At 30.4% G+C, this 15,761-nt stretch overlaps 1 long non-coding RNA gene across 1 annotated transcript; it reads right to left on the reverse strand.

Moving 5' to 3' along the window:
- Positions 1-12,742: 12,742 nt before the first annotated feature.
- Positions 12,743-15,315, reverse strand: LOC105128005 (uncharacterized). The gene is made up of 3 exons (XR_842750.1): positions 15,020-15,315; positions 13,041-13,121; positions 12,743-12,853 (listed from the first exon to the last, which is right to left on the reverse strand). It is a non-coding gene; the product is annotated as an uncharacterized LOC105128005 (long non-coding RNA).
- Positions 15,316-15,761: the final 446 nt, after the last annotated feature.

The following is a 15,761-nucleotide window of genomic DNA, read 5'->3' on the forward strand; positions in this document are numbered from 1 at the left end:
AACCTTATTTTTTTTTTCTCTCTCTCTCTCTTTGCAGTGCTGCAATAAAAGCCATTGCTTGCTGCCTTTGGTAGCCCACTCTCTCCTATATTTCTCATATCTTTGACTCTACACACTATCTCATTTTTCTCTCAAATAATGCCTCTATTTATAGACAACAATGACAAATAAAAGGCCATAAATTATGGCACAAAATGAGGGGATAAAAGTCATGAAACATGACATAAATGATGACACTAATTAAGCTTCCACTAAGTGGAAGTGGGGTTTTACCATACTAATGATAATTTTCCAACAATCACTTCCTTTGTTATTTGTGTGGATAATTATCCTCTTGCTTCTTCAAATAAACTTGCATTCTACAGCTCTTCCAAGCTCAACATTTTGAGAGCATCTTTGACCAAGTTTACAGGTATTTGCCATGATTACTTCAACCAGATGGTCTTTCATATCACATTTAAAAGGTGTTTTACCATACTAATGATAATTTTCCAACAATCACTTCCTTTGTTATTTGTGTGGATAATTATCCTCTTGCTTCTTTAAATAAACTTGCATTCTACAACTCTTCCAAGCTCAACATTTTGAGAGCATCTTTGACCAAGTTTACAGGTATTTGCCATGATTACTTCAACCAGATGGTCTTCCATGTCACATTTAAAAGGTGTTAACGCTTGTTTCTAGGATATAACATTCCCCTTCGAGCGTATCAACCATGCTCGGTCAGGAATATTTTTTCAAGCCTTACACCAAGGCTTACAATAGCCCTTCAAACAAAAATTTATGTTTCCAAGTACGACAGTCATTATCTAAGTATTTGAATGTAATCATGAGCTCACCATTCTTCTAAGAGTCTACTCATCCAGAAGTTGCACCTGCTTTCTGTTCTACGCCCTTCAAACAAAAATTTTTGTTTCCAAGTACGACAGTCATTATCTAAGTATTTGAATGTAATCATGAGCTCACCATTCTTCTAAGAGTCTACTCATCCAGAAGTTGCACCTGCTCTCTGTTCTACCCTAGTAACCACGTCTTACTTCTCCGTGAATCTCTCGCTCTTAGTCCTAAGAGTTCAAGTAGCTCTCCACCTTTAACCATAGGGACAGTCTGTTAAAGGTTGATCCATATTTATCTTCATACTCTGAGTATTATAATGTTATTACTAAGCTCACCATCTTGACAAGAGTCAACTTTTTCCAGGAACCTGTGCATCTCTCTACTTCTATATAGCAGTCGTGTTTTAATGCTCCACGAGTCATCTACTTATTGTTCAAAATAAATATCTTCTAGCTCATTGATCTTTAACATAGAGGCAATATCTATGAAAGGCAATCTTCTATTTTTCTCCATACTCATCATAACCACTCCATTGGCTATCTATACACCTATCCACTCATATCTAACCCATCACATTGGCTCTGGGGCATTCTGTAATTGGGCTCCTATCATGACCCTCACACCTTCTCCTGAGATGTCTTTGCTGTTTGTCATGTGATGGTTTGTACTTGGGCTCATATCATGGCCCACACACCTTCCTCTGAGGTGTCTTTGTTCGTCATGGGGCGGTCTCATCCTCCTTTATTTAGGATGACTCCAGTGGCTCCAAGATTCTCCAACATCATGTGGACTTGGGAGAGATCACTGCCACTGATAACATAGAAAGAGAGAGTTGCGGTACATTTCTTGCAATCCTCCATCTTGATTTCTATGTTTAGAACTTTTATACCTTTCTATTTGATAGGTCCACCAAAACCAATTCTTTCTTTGCCTTTTATAGGCGATCGTATTTTATCATAAATGTTTGCACCCCCCTCAATTAGATGCCTCCACAACAGCTCTCTTTTCATCATTGCATGTATTGAAAAGGTATTTGCTTGTTATCTTTCATTAAAAGCATAAAAGACTTCTTGTTGTACATTCTTCATATAGTCTCTTCTTTGAGCTTCATCTGAGAATACTTCTTCTCCTTACACCTGTTATCTCATTATAGTATCCCATTGGATCCTATGGGTACTCCTGTACAATCTCTGTATACCCTTGTGTAATTTCTGTTCTCTATATTTCTCTCTATTCTTTGCTTTTATGTTTGATAGCATCTTATCCTGTCACAACACTTATCCAAGTCAAAATAAGGTGTCAATCTTTATCCTCTTGCTGTATTTATCTTCCATTATCAGGGTCTTCATCAATTATACCTTCAAGAAATCACAGTCACCGAATCTAACTTCTTTAAAGAAATCATTACTCCATCAGATCCTTGAATATACAGAAGCTAACCGTTCCTCTGTGCCGTTAGCTTGCCAGTCTTCACCAGTTTCATTACAAACTGTTATACATATGAAAATAGTACCATATGGATAATCTTTCAACTAAGCAAGTTCCTAGTAAATATTGCAGAGGTCACACCGGTCTCGTTTAAAACTCAATCTCTTAGATAGAATTTCTTAGGCCATATCTATCCATCGTATTGTCTTTCCATATATATAACCATTTGCTAGCTTTGTTGCGGCTTTTCTTTACAAGTGATCTGGGGTATTATGGTTTTATACCTGATTTCTTAACATCTGGCAAGATTACCAATGCCTAGATTTATCAAGATTGGTCTTCATGAATTTCCACTCTCCACCTCAAATCTTTCACATGATCAGGTGTTCAGAGTGTTTCAATTTTGCCTTCCCTTAAGGCAACTAAAAAAACTCACCCACTTAGTAGTTTAAACCATGTAATTAGGTAAACATATGCACTTTCTTCTTTTTTATCTTCAACAACCACCATGATGACCTTTAGATGCCTTATGATTGAGCAATCTCTTTTTAATAATTCACACCACCACTTTTGGCCCAAATCTCAATGATCAAACTGTACCATTGCATCCAGAATGATTAAATTAGTTGAAAACAAGTCAAAAATAATCCAAAAAGCATTTCAGACAGTTAAGATTTAATCAAAACAATTCTGGCATGATGAGCGACCCATATTCAATCTCAGATCCGGTCGCACGTAGAATTAGCCATACTGGATCTTATCCCTTAGCTCACGGCTGATGACATGGCATATGAGTCCCACAATGCTGACATGTCAGCTAACTAGGCATTGACATGACATGCCAACTATGCATATTGATGTCATAATTATATCATACTGACATCATCACTATCGGGGTCAGTCACGTGGTTCGGGTCATCTAGCATTCAGGTCGGGTCAACCCATTTGAATAAGGAAGACGTGTGGTGTCGCGTGGTGTGCATGAGTAGTCTCCTAGCCAGCGCATGTAACCATGTCTGATGTTTTATTTTTATGTAATTTTCATTAGTGTGCTCGTCTATTCCTCTTCTACATGGTGGTATGGTCAAAACATAATTTTAACAACTTTTATTTTTGAGCAAAAATCAAACAACAATTTAAAACATATGCTCTAATACTAATTGTTGGGGGTTCAGACCGATAATATTCTGATAATTGCTCATTTGAAGCTAAACATACTAACATAATATTTAACATGGTTTGACAAATTGCTTATATCCACACGAGAAGCCAATTGATTATATAGGGAGAGAACAATATTTACAATAATAAAGAAAAAGAAATCATCCACTCTTTGCAACTCTCAACCTCACTTTTTCTCTCTCTTTGTAGTGCTACAATTGCATCCATTGTTTGCTACCCTTGACAGTCCACTCTTTCTCATATTTCTCACATCTTTGGCTCTACACACTCTCTCATTTTGCTCTCAAATAATGTCTTTGTTTATAGGCAATAATGGCAGATAAGAGGCCATAAATTATGATACAAAATAGAAAAACAAAAGCCATAAAACATGACACATATGGTGACACTAATTAAGCTTTCACTAAGTGGAAGTAGGGTCTTGCTATACTAATGGCAATTTCCTAACACTTTAGGGAAAAATAAGTGGTAGAGAAAAGGAGATGCATTGATAGTAAATTCTCTTTCAGAATCAAAGAGACAAAAGGTAGATTCTCCCTCATTTCTAAGGAGATTATAAGCAGTAACTTTTCCTTGATTCTAACGAAATAAATGATGGTTATAGCACATTATCATATGGTAGAGTGGTAGTTTAATCAAGATCATTAAATTATCAACGAGTAATATCATTATTAGAAAAATGGAAAAAATACATGAAATTGTTGATGGAAAATACTTTGTTGTTGTTTACTGATGAAAATTGCAACAAAAATTTCCAACAAAATGTTTTGACGAAAACAATGATGAAACAAAAAAAAAATCCCATTAGAATTTCTGACATGTTAAATTTACCAATGCTTAGATTTATCAAGATTGGTCGTCATGAATTTCCACTCTCCACCTCAAATCTTTCACATGATCAGGTGTTCAGAATGTTTCAATTTTGCCTTCCCTTAAGGCAACTAAAAAAACTCACCCACTTAGTAGTTTAAAACATGTAATTAGGTAAACATATGCACTTTCTTCTTTTTTATCTTCAACAACCACCATGATGACCTTTAGATGCCTTATGATTGAGCAATCTCTTTTTAATAATTCACACCACCACTTTTGGCCCAAATCTCAATGATCAAACTGTACCATTGCATCCAGAACGATTAAATTAGTTAAAAACAAGTCAAAAATAATCCAAAAAGCATTTCAGACAGCTAAGATTTAATCAAAACAATTCTGGCATGATGAGCGACCCATATTCATTCTCAGATCCAGTCGCACGTAGAATTAGCCATACTGGATCTTATCCCTTAGCTCACGACTGATGACATGGCAGCTCCCCTTTAAAATTCAGCTACCCAACCCATCAATCTCGACGCAACTTTCTAATGTTGGTTCCATTTATTGTCAAACTTCACTTCATCAAGTAAGAAAACTCATCCATTCTTGTTATAACCATTTATGTTTAAGGTTAATTTATTCAAAATTTATTTTTTGAATATGTAGTTTGCATGTATATTTAAGTGTTTTAATTATTTTATAATGATAATTTTGTTGTATTTATGTATGATTTGTATTTTAGACTTTCTTTGGGATTTGGGAGAAATAAACTTAACTTGTCACTTGATAAAATTAAGTGTGATTTTATAATTTAGGTATGTTAGAATTAAATAAATGATGGGTAATTTAAAGGGTATCAATTATATTTTGTCAATTTTATGGTTAAGTTGAAAACTTGGAGAAAAGTGATTTTGTATGGAATTGATAATAATAATAATAATAAAATGTATTAATTTGGGTTGAATTAGTTTGAATGAAATAAATGATGAATAATTAGTTGGGTCCCAATTAATTTAATTCAATTGTAGGCGGTGGTGGAAAATTATGAAAAAAAAAATTAATGTATAATTGATAACAATTAGAGTATTACTTTATGTTATTTATTTATTGTTTGAATAAATATTGGGTTGTTAGTTGAGTATCAATTATTTTTTTTATTAATTTTATGGCTTAGTTGAAAATTGGGGTTTAGGATGTATGTTTCAACATATAAAGTATTTGATAATTATTAGATTATGAATTCATTATTAATAAATTTTTGAATTTCTTATTGATAGTTATACTATTAATGAATATTATTTTTTATTTATAAGGTGATGATCTTTGTTGATATAAAGTTCTTTTGAAACTTTGGACAAAACTTTCTTTACAACATAATCGATGATGAAATATTATGTTAGCAATTTAAGTATCAATGGAGTTTATGATAGAACAAAAAAAATAAAATTTGATGTAAATAATCTGTTGATATTTTCATTATTGATAAAAAAATACTTTGAGGAGATACTTTCCAATTATGTTTTTTCATTGATATTGAAATTACTGATGGAATTTTGCGTAGAAGCTGATGCATAATAACTATAATAGTGAATTTTATTACTAATTCATAAATTTTTTGTCTAATTATTTTATTTTGTTATACAATTAAATTGTCATGTGATGCATTCTTACCTTCCATGGAGGAGATCGATCTCCAACTATTTATCAAAACTCTTTTAAAAGATTATTGATCAAAATATTATTTATTGCTTTATCACTGTGCATATTCTTAAAACTATTATTGTATTGAAAAATGTTGCAAGTCCATGTACTTTGAAATAAAATTGCAATTAATTAAATAAATAAGGATAAAGTTGAAAAATCATATATTTTCTAATGCTTCATGACAAATATTTTGGAACATCTCTAAATGGAAACATGAGCAAATAACATTAAGACAGAGAGGGTATTATCTGCAGGGGCAGAACACAAAATCAAATACTATCAATTTGTTAGAGCTAAGTCATTGGAAAATAATTGTTCATCAATATATAGTGTTTGCTGATTGGATCTTCATTCTTTTGTATTTAGAAGAAAATAAATCTGATCATATTCTTAATATCTAACTACTAATTTTGAATTTAATGATTTATCAAGAAAACAAAGTTAAATAGTCAAATAATTACAATCGTTCATATTAAATTTAATAGTTTAGATACCATGAACATAATAGAAAAAAGAAAAGAAAAGAACATATCTTTGTCTGAACACGTGAAATTTTGCACTGTAAGGGTATTATTCAAAGATGAAAAAACCTAGTTGTCTTTCAATGTTGCCTCTCAAGATTAGATGCTTATGGTACGGCATACCTACAATCTATGTCCTCGGCATCCGATTCTTCTCTTCTTTTCCCTCCCTCTCTTGTTTTCACACCTTACATTTGCCTGTAGCCAACAGTGTTTCAGCAAAGTGGGCACCTATGCTCTTGTGCTTGGCTGCAGTTTCTAGCTATCGCGTATATATATAAAAAGGACCACGATGTGCATTATCTTGTAAATTGGTCCCCTCTGTGCTAGGCAGCTCTTTAATTTGTACTGTATATGGAGCACGAAACATTGATGCCAAATAGATCAAAGATCCAAGGTTCGCAGGTGGTTTCGAGCACTAAATGATGGGACCGCAAATAGTTCTATGCGATAGGAATCATGGAGTGCCCAATATTCACAGATTGGAAACCAACTTGCAGGTTGGCTTTTAGAGGGGATGCAGAAATATATGTTTAGGGTAGCTTTTGCTTATGTTTTTAAGAGCCTTTTAAAAGTGTTTTTAACATCAATAAATATTAAAATTAATATTTTTTTAGTATTTTATGATAGTTTTAATATAGTAGTATTAATTTTTTTTATTTTAATATATTTTTAAACAAAAAATTATTTTAAAAAACATCTTGAATTATAATATCAAACACCTTTTTGACGGAAGCATGTCAGATAAAATATTAAGAATATAACAAAGTGATTAAAGGTGAAATGTTAGTAGATATTTAATATCTAAATATGAAAATTGTTAAAAAATAATATAAAATATATTTTGAGATTTCATCTTTAAAGATATATTAAAGAATAATATACATTATATCTTGAGACCTTATCTAATAATTTAAGTTATTGATTTAAAATAATTTTTTGATATATTTTTTTTCCATCTATAATCCTTATATACGATGGACTTCAATAAATATTATATTAATATTTAAAGAAAATTAAATTAAAATTACATAAATACTGTGCATTGTAGGTCTTAATTATTAGAATATTTCTAAAATCAAGATTTTGCATCTGAAAGAGTATTTTATAAGAAAGTGGTAGAAGAATCCTTTGCAGAATACATACAGATTCGATAGTTTGATTTTTGGATTTATGAGACAAGTTGAAACATTGTTGGGGGGGTCCTTGTGATGCATGTATCTCTGCGTTTTGCATTGGAACTAAGCACATGAGGACGCACATAGAAGCATCGGCAGTTGACGCCATCTCAAATACAAAAACTTCGAATATTTAGTCATGGCTTCATCTGACATGTAAGCACCTCATTCCTTCCTTTTCCTTAACGTGGGATAGTTACCACTCAATTATGCACTCAACAAGTCTCTCCTTCACATATGAGTCCGGCCTATTCGAACACAATTTTTTCTTTAATGAAAGTATTTAACGATTTGACTGCAGTATCCGGAGCTTGAGATCTAGTTTTTTTTTTTTTGCTCAACTATGAAGATGTATGGGCCTCCACGTTTACATTGGACATGGACACACGAGGATTTACATACAATTATAGACACTATATTCAAATCAAAGGTTTAGAATAAAAAAAAAAAGAATATTAGGTTACCAGTCTATTTTATACAAACACTTTTCTTTTCCTATTTAACTTTAATAAGGGATAGTTATCATATAATTTTCTAATTATATAATTCTCACTTACGTATGCATTAAAAAAATCCAATAAATAAAGACATTAGTTAAATTATGTATTAATTTATATCAATATAAGTTCGTATGAAGTTGAATAACAAGAGGATTTAAACTTAGAAAAAGGTTGGAAGACCAAAAGTTTTCGAGAAGTGAAGGGGGAAGTTACTGTGAAAAGAAGAAGAAGAAAGAAAAATAGGTTAAACAATTTTATGTTGTTAAAAAACAGGAAAAACTGGAAAAAAAACCTGTTCTTATTCTTCATCTCATTGGATAGAATTCAAAGATGAAACACTCTCAAAACTAAATTATAATCATATATGACAATATCAATAGTTATTCACGCAAAGTGATGAACAATTTAACTACTTAAAGAGAAAAGGTTTGAAAATCATTCGGCACCTATAAAAAAAACTAAATAAAAATGTAATTAACGAAGGGGAAGCAAGTACGGATCAATACAAGAATTTCATTTTCTTCACTTATCACTTTGATTGATGAATAAGCTTTCTTCGCGAAGGAAAAGGAAGTTCGATTCAAAGCCTACAAGTCTAAAATTCAATGTGTTACGCACATAGCTAAAGTAGTAGAAATGGGATTCGAGACTCTCTTCAAATCTCAGAATCGAACCTTTAGGCAACGATGATCAGCTAAGCCAAAAAAGATAGGTCTACACAAGGAGAAGCTTTATTGGACGCAACTTTCTTAATCTAGCGTTTTGACTAATTGAATAGGCTCTTGTCTATTCTTTTCTCTTATGAGATTTTAACTTAGCCCTCTCTCCTTGCTTGCTCTCATAATTGGTCCTTTGGGTTAAGAAAGAGAAGAGATCGTGACGGAGGAGATCGGAGATGAGAGAGGGCTTGGGGATTGCCACTTTTGGGTTTGATTAAGGGTTGAGACCAGGAAGAGATGAGAGGCAGACAGAAAGTTGGGGGCGCGGGCGGTTACTTTGGTTTAGGGTAGGGTCACAAGAAAATTGAGAATTCATATTTCTTATTTTGGTTTGATTTAATTGGTTTTAAATATTTAAAAACAAACTAAACTGAAATTTGCTTTGAGTGTTCTAATTGGATAATTTAGTTTTTTTTTTTTGATTTGATTTTTTCAATTATTAATTTTTCAGTTTTTTATGTTTATTTGTTTTCTCAGGTTTTTTTTATCATCCCTAAACACCACCCCTCCTATCTCATGTTAGTCCTTGTAGTTGAAAGAGTTTTTCATTTTTTCTCTTAAAAATATACAATTGCCCTTTTGAAAAAATCATGTAAACCTTTGTGATCTTTCTAAATCTAATTTAATATGTAAAATTCATAACCCATACAAATCTAGATTCGTGTTCAATTAAAAAAATTAGTTTTTAATTAATTTAATTTCAAAGAATGAAATTATAAAAAAAATCAATAAAAAAACTTGCTAAAACATAAAAGATATAAAAAAAATGAAGATCAAATTTGATAGAAAAAAATTTAAAAAGGATGAAATTATATATATAAACAACAATTCAAAAAATGATCCAAAAAAAATAGCAATAAAAAATAAGAATCAAATTTAAAAAACTAAAAATAATAGGGCTAGGTGAAATTAAAAATATTTATAATTTAATAAATTATTCAAAATTTTAAAAATAATATTCAAAATAATATAAATTAAAAAAATTAATAAATTATAAGGGTTTACCTAATTTTTTGCAGAAGTTGATACTAAATTCAAGAAGAAGAAAGAGAAATTAAAAAAAAAAAATTATTGGCGGTAAATCAAATGCATATCTGGTGCACACGCTGTCTCATAGGGGAGGGGCATCAAGACTTTTTGAAAGTTATAATTAAAGATGATATTTAATGGCTGAATGACCTTGCATGAGCTGCTCAAAGAATATGGGTTATACACTCCTTGACACCTTCATCAATATGCTTTTTTAATAGTATTTAATATATAATAAATTACAATAATTTCCTTGAGTAGCCTTCAAATTAATAATAAAAACAATGTAAAACAACAAAAGAATCATAGTGAAATAGTTAAATTGATTTTGTTTTTAAAAGAAACAAAATAATTTTATTATTTAAAAAATATTAAAAGACCATAACACCCCTGATCAAAAAATATTTTATTTTTTATTGTAAAGATAAATCAATAATTTTACTTTGAAAAAATAATAAAATACTAACCTAACCCTGCAGAAATTGCTAAGATAATTATACCACGTTGAAAATACAATATTTCTCTTAATGTCATGTTTAAATTTTTTTTTTGTTGAGTCTTGAGCAATTTCATCAAACCAATGAATACTGATTTATTCATAGAACTATACTAACTTCTCCTTCTCCGTGATGTTTTTATTAATTATATTGAAACATTTATTCAGGAAAAATAAAATTTGAAAGAAATATATACTCGCTCTTGAACTTTTTTTTCCAGATAGCTTTGACTGACTCTAATTAAAAAGCACCATTTAATTATAGTGATTTAGACATGATTACTTTTACATATATTTCTTAGATTAAATTTACTAAAACCAAATATCTTTCGTGGATTACATATGATATAGTTTTCCCTGTAAACTTAAAAACAAATGCTTTATAAATGGACCAGAAATTTGTCAAACCACAAACACTTTTGAAGACTAAACATATCCAACTTTAGCATATCCATCTTAAAACCAGCTTACACTTGGATTTTTTCATTGATACCCACCTTCACAGGAGATAATTTCAATTCATGTTCGCTTTCATTGGCTGGAGTTAAGGGTGAAAATGGATATTCGTAAGTAAGATATTTTTATTTTTATATTTTATTTATTATTTATTGAATAAAAAAACTTAGATGTTATTTTATTTATTATTTATTAAATAAAAAAACTTAGATATTAATAAATTATTCAGCGGGTTTTGGGTATTCACATGATTATCCATTATCTTGCTATTATTTAGTATTTAATAAAAATAAAATAATTAATATATATTTAAAGTGTGTTTTATGCCAATGATTAAGATATGTATATATCATATTGTATTAAAAAAATATAAATGTTTTATAAATATATCTATATAATATAAATATATATTTTAAATTAGATTCGAGTATATATCCAATTAAATTTGATAATATTTATATCACATCCATATAAGGTTATTATTTTAAAAAATATCAATTGAATATGACTGGATTGATATGTATTGAGTTTGAATTAAATTGTTATCTCTAATTGGAGTGAGGGGTAGTATGGAGATTTTCAATGAGGCGTGTAATTTTACCATCTATAGAAGTTAGCTCTAAATTTGGCATAAATTTGTTAAAAATAATCCAAAATTAAGGTGCAAGGTAATTCTACAATAAACTTTTTTGCACGTCAAATGACCAAAAATTACCAGGCGGCAGCTTTAGGAAAAGAAATATGAAAAAAGTGCGTTTGTTTTTTGAAAAATAATTTTTAAAAAATAATTTTTTAAATTTTTTATATTTATTTGTTATAGCTAATGAAAAATATTTTTTGATCAATAAAAAATACTTTTCTATAAAAAAAATTTACCTTGATTTTCAGGAAAATATTTTTCTTTTATTTTTGGTGGAAAACACTTTATAGAAGTTATTAAAAATTTAGAAATATCATATTATTTGTTAATTATGTCAAATTTGATCCTCAAACTTTTGATTGCTATATATGTTGTTTAATTTTTTATTTAATTTCATTTCTTAAAATGTGATTTAATTTGATTTTTATATTATCTTTTATTCTTGTTTTTATGATTGTTATTTATTTTTCTCTTATCATTTTTTTAATTGAAATTCTTTATTTATCAAATTTGATCCTTATTCTTTTGATTATTAATTATTTTATTTAAAATAATTTATGAAATTATAATTATAATTATTTTAATTTTATCATCTTTTAATTTTTTATATGTTAGATTTAATTTTTATTATTATTTATTTTATTTGAGATAATTTATGAAATTAATTTTCTTTTCAATTGCATTCTTATTCAATTTTTTAATTTTTAAGATTTATTCTTTATTATTTTAATAAACTTGAAAAAAATATTAATAAGTTATTTTTCAATTTATTTTCTATAACATAACTAGAAATTATTTTCTAACTTATTATTTATTACATCACCAAATATTAAAAAATAATTTATTTTTTCAGAATTCACATGCTGAAAAAAACTATTTTTCTGCACGGTATAAAAGTAAAGTCCTTGTCTTTATCATGGATTTGCCTTATGAATTATAAGTTTATGAGACGCATTAAGAGACCTAAAAAGGCCGAAGCTTAGTTTTATACGTTTGAGAGCCCAAAAAGATCCTCCTGGGATTATAGCACGTATGACTGTAAATGGCCCATTACAAAATGGTTTGGGGCTGTTGTGAAAGCGACTCGATTTCTTGCTTCAAGTTGATGATCCTGGCCTCTGTAGGTGAGCTAAATTTTGTGGAAAAAAAGGATCCACCTTCATTAAAAATTAAGAATTTCGTATTGTACCAAGAAATAATAAAAAAATCAAGGAAGGGAAAAGGCAAGGAATTCAATGTGAAAGGGCCGACATTTATTTTCATTAATTCAAAGAGCACCTAAGTAGCTGGAATGATAAAATAATATAATCCGTTACACATGATAATTCAGTTCATCATTCTCTTTAATCTCTTTATATAATGGGCAGCAGCAGCAACAGCAGCAGAAGCAGCAAAAAAAGCTTATATTAATTTTAGAGAATTTGGATAACGTAAGCAGATCAACATTAAGATTGACATAATTATGAAGCCATGACATTTTAAGATTATACAAATCCCTCAATAATGCTGCTTATAATAAATTAAGCTCATGTATTACCTGTTGACAGCTTAGGAGAGAAATGCTCTTTTAACACCTCTTACGTTTTCTGTTCTCTCCTGTGCCTCACAAAGTCCTGTCCTGTTTTATTACATTAAGTGATATGTTGGAATCAGTAATATCTAAGGATTCATGGCTTCTTTTCTCTCTTTTTTTTTATTAATTATCTGATCCGATGTGAATTGTAGTGGTTAAGGAAGGAGCTTAATTATCCTGTTGGATTCCTAGCATAAATGTCAAATACATGCTAATCGTCTTACATACGTTGTATTTGTTGAAATAATTAATTTCAAGAAGAATTTAATATTTAAATAAGTCCTTGCTCTCAAACCACAACATTATATTTGAAATACTAATTTCGAGCTTGTTCGAAGATATCTTAATCAAAAATAAAACTTGGGTCTCTTAATAATCTCGATTTCTCATAAATTACCTCGCTGTAAGCCATCATTAGTTATCTGAAGTAGAAGAATCTCAACGTCACTCACGCTCTAATCAAATTTCTTTGACATTGAATTGAATCTACGAACGTTTTGGACACTCGATTTGGACACACTCAAGCCTTTCTCTCCTCGACAGACAGATGATTTATTTCTAGGACACCCTCTTTAAAATACACTGTAATTGTCCCCCACGACATTCTCTAGGACCCACCGGACCTGAAACTTCCGTAAGCAACAGTCCACAAGCTAGCTTCTAACCATGTGTTAAAAGGGTTTGCAACTTTAGAGGTGAAGATTCTTTAAAGACCATTGATGACTCGGACCTCTCTGGAATTTTTCATGCTCGTTCATCCATTCCTGCTTCTTGGGTTCCCTACCTAGGTTTGACCCCCCACAGTAAATTTCATTCCCAGTTTATATTTTGTGGCCCATGTTACCATGCAATATCATAATTATAGAACTGCCCGTTGTAACAATGTGCTTTTGCTTTTCTGTATTATTAACCCCAAGTTAACCATGAAATTGATTCCCCCCCCCAAAAGAAAAAAAATTACAAACAAATCAAATCAAATTAACTACGTAATCATATCAACTTTCAACATAATCAATTACTGTTTAGAAAGAGAATATGCCAATGGAATAAAACAAAAGAGAGAAAGAAAACGGTCGTTATTAATTACTTCAAATGAAATTCATAACCATGAATGTTTTGGTACTTCATTTGACCTATGAAATTCTGTGAGGAAATATATAATTCTTAGGAGAAATCAATTTCTACAGATAATGATATTTGTTGAAGCAAGTATTAGCTTACAAAATTACACATGGTTTTTTATTTATATCTTTGAAATTAATGTCGTTCGGGAAATAAACTTGTTCCCCGCAAGATATTACAACATTATTTCATTTTCAACTTTTAGAAAAAAAGTGATAAAGATTCACAAACAAACCAATTTAAATGTTGATATATAGCATACCTTTACTTAAATAAAAATAATATTAATTTATGAAAAATGATAACAATGCAGCTAGAAATATTTGATAGTATTAAAACGTTTTAGGATGTGTTTGTTTTTGTGGTTTAATTCATTTTTTTAAATTGTTTTTTAATTTTTATGTTTAAACAAATATTAAATTGATATATTTTAAGTTTTTCAATAATTTTAATGTGCTATTATAAAAATAAAAAAACATAAAAAATTATAATTTTAATATATTTTCAATTAAAAAATATTTTCACATAATCACCTTACACCATATTATTATCCTACATGTATGGATTCCTCGAAATTTAAGATTCAAGAACCCTTAATTTCTCCTCTGGTTCGTTACTTGGAAGTGAGATTTACAGTTGCTTAATAACTTTTTCAAATAAATATCATCTTGTCACTTGGGTGACCTAACCTGACTGCGATTCCATCTTAATTTCAAGAACCACATCATGTGCTCTATCACATGTTCCACTTGACCTGACATCAATGTGTTAAATAGTTATCACCCTCCATGACATTACATATAAGTACAGGCCGACGGTACCTGATGGCCCTTGATCAGTGGCCGGAAAGGAATATATGATCCTTCGATGAATCCATTCACATCCTTCTCTCTTGGAGATCCCAATCCATTGATGACTTCCATAAAGGATTTTTGAAAGAAGCAAACTGACCCCATAAGTTTTCTTGTAGCCAGAGCACTAAAATGATGCTAGAATGTCCAGCTTACCCTCATTTGATCAGGTACGTAGTCCTTAATTTACACGCTCCTGTTTAGAGTACGATGGATGGATGGCAGTTTCATACTTTCATCAGAGGAAGAAGAGTAATCCTGTCCTCTAATTTGTTCATGTGGGTGCCCTAATTATACAGCAAGGAGAGCCAAAATATAACCAAAATGGAGAGCGATATCTTTGTCTGCACATTGTTTAGGGTGCGCCACGGTCAGCCATTGATGGCTACAGATTGAAAGGTTGGATTTGATGCTTTGGTCCCCTAAACCCTACTGATACAGACTTTGCTTTAACGTGCTCGCTGGGTTTCTTTAATGTTTGCCCAATTGGCATTTCTTGTCCGGTGGTAGTGGGGTAGTGAGTGACTGAGTGTGGGTGGGTAGGACCTACCTCTCTACCTCTGGAATTGACGGGCACTACCTCTGTCTTAGTTCCATCTACGCGATCACCAAAATCTTCCACTATTATGTTTTTTTCTTTTTTATTTTACATGAAGATGAGATTTTTATCATATCTATATTTGAATCAAGACTTTAAAAACAAAAACAATTC

This window comes from Populus euphratica, unplaced genomic scaffold (assembly GCF_000495115.2).
Source record: "Populus euphratica unplaced genomic scaffold, PopEup_1.0 scaffold15.1, whole genome shotgun sequence".
Taxonomy (NCBI): Eukaryota; Viridiplantae; Streptophyta; class Magnoliopsida; order Malpighiales; family Salicaceae; genus Populus; species Populus euphratica.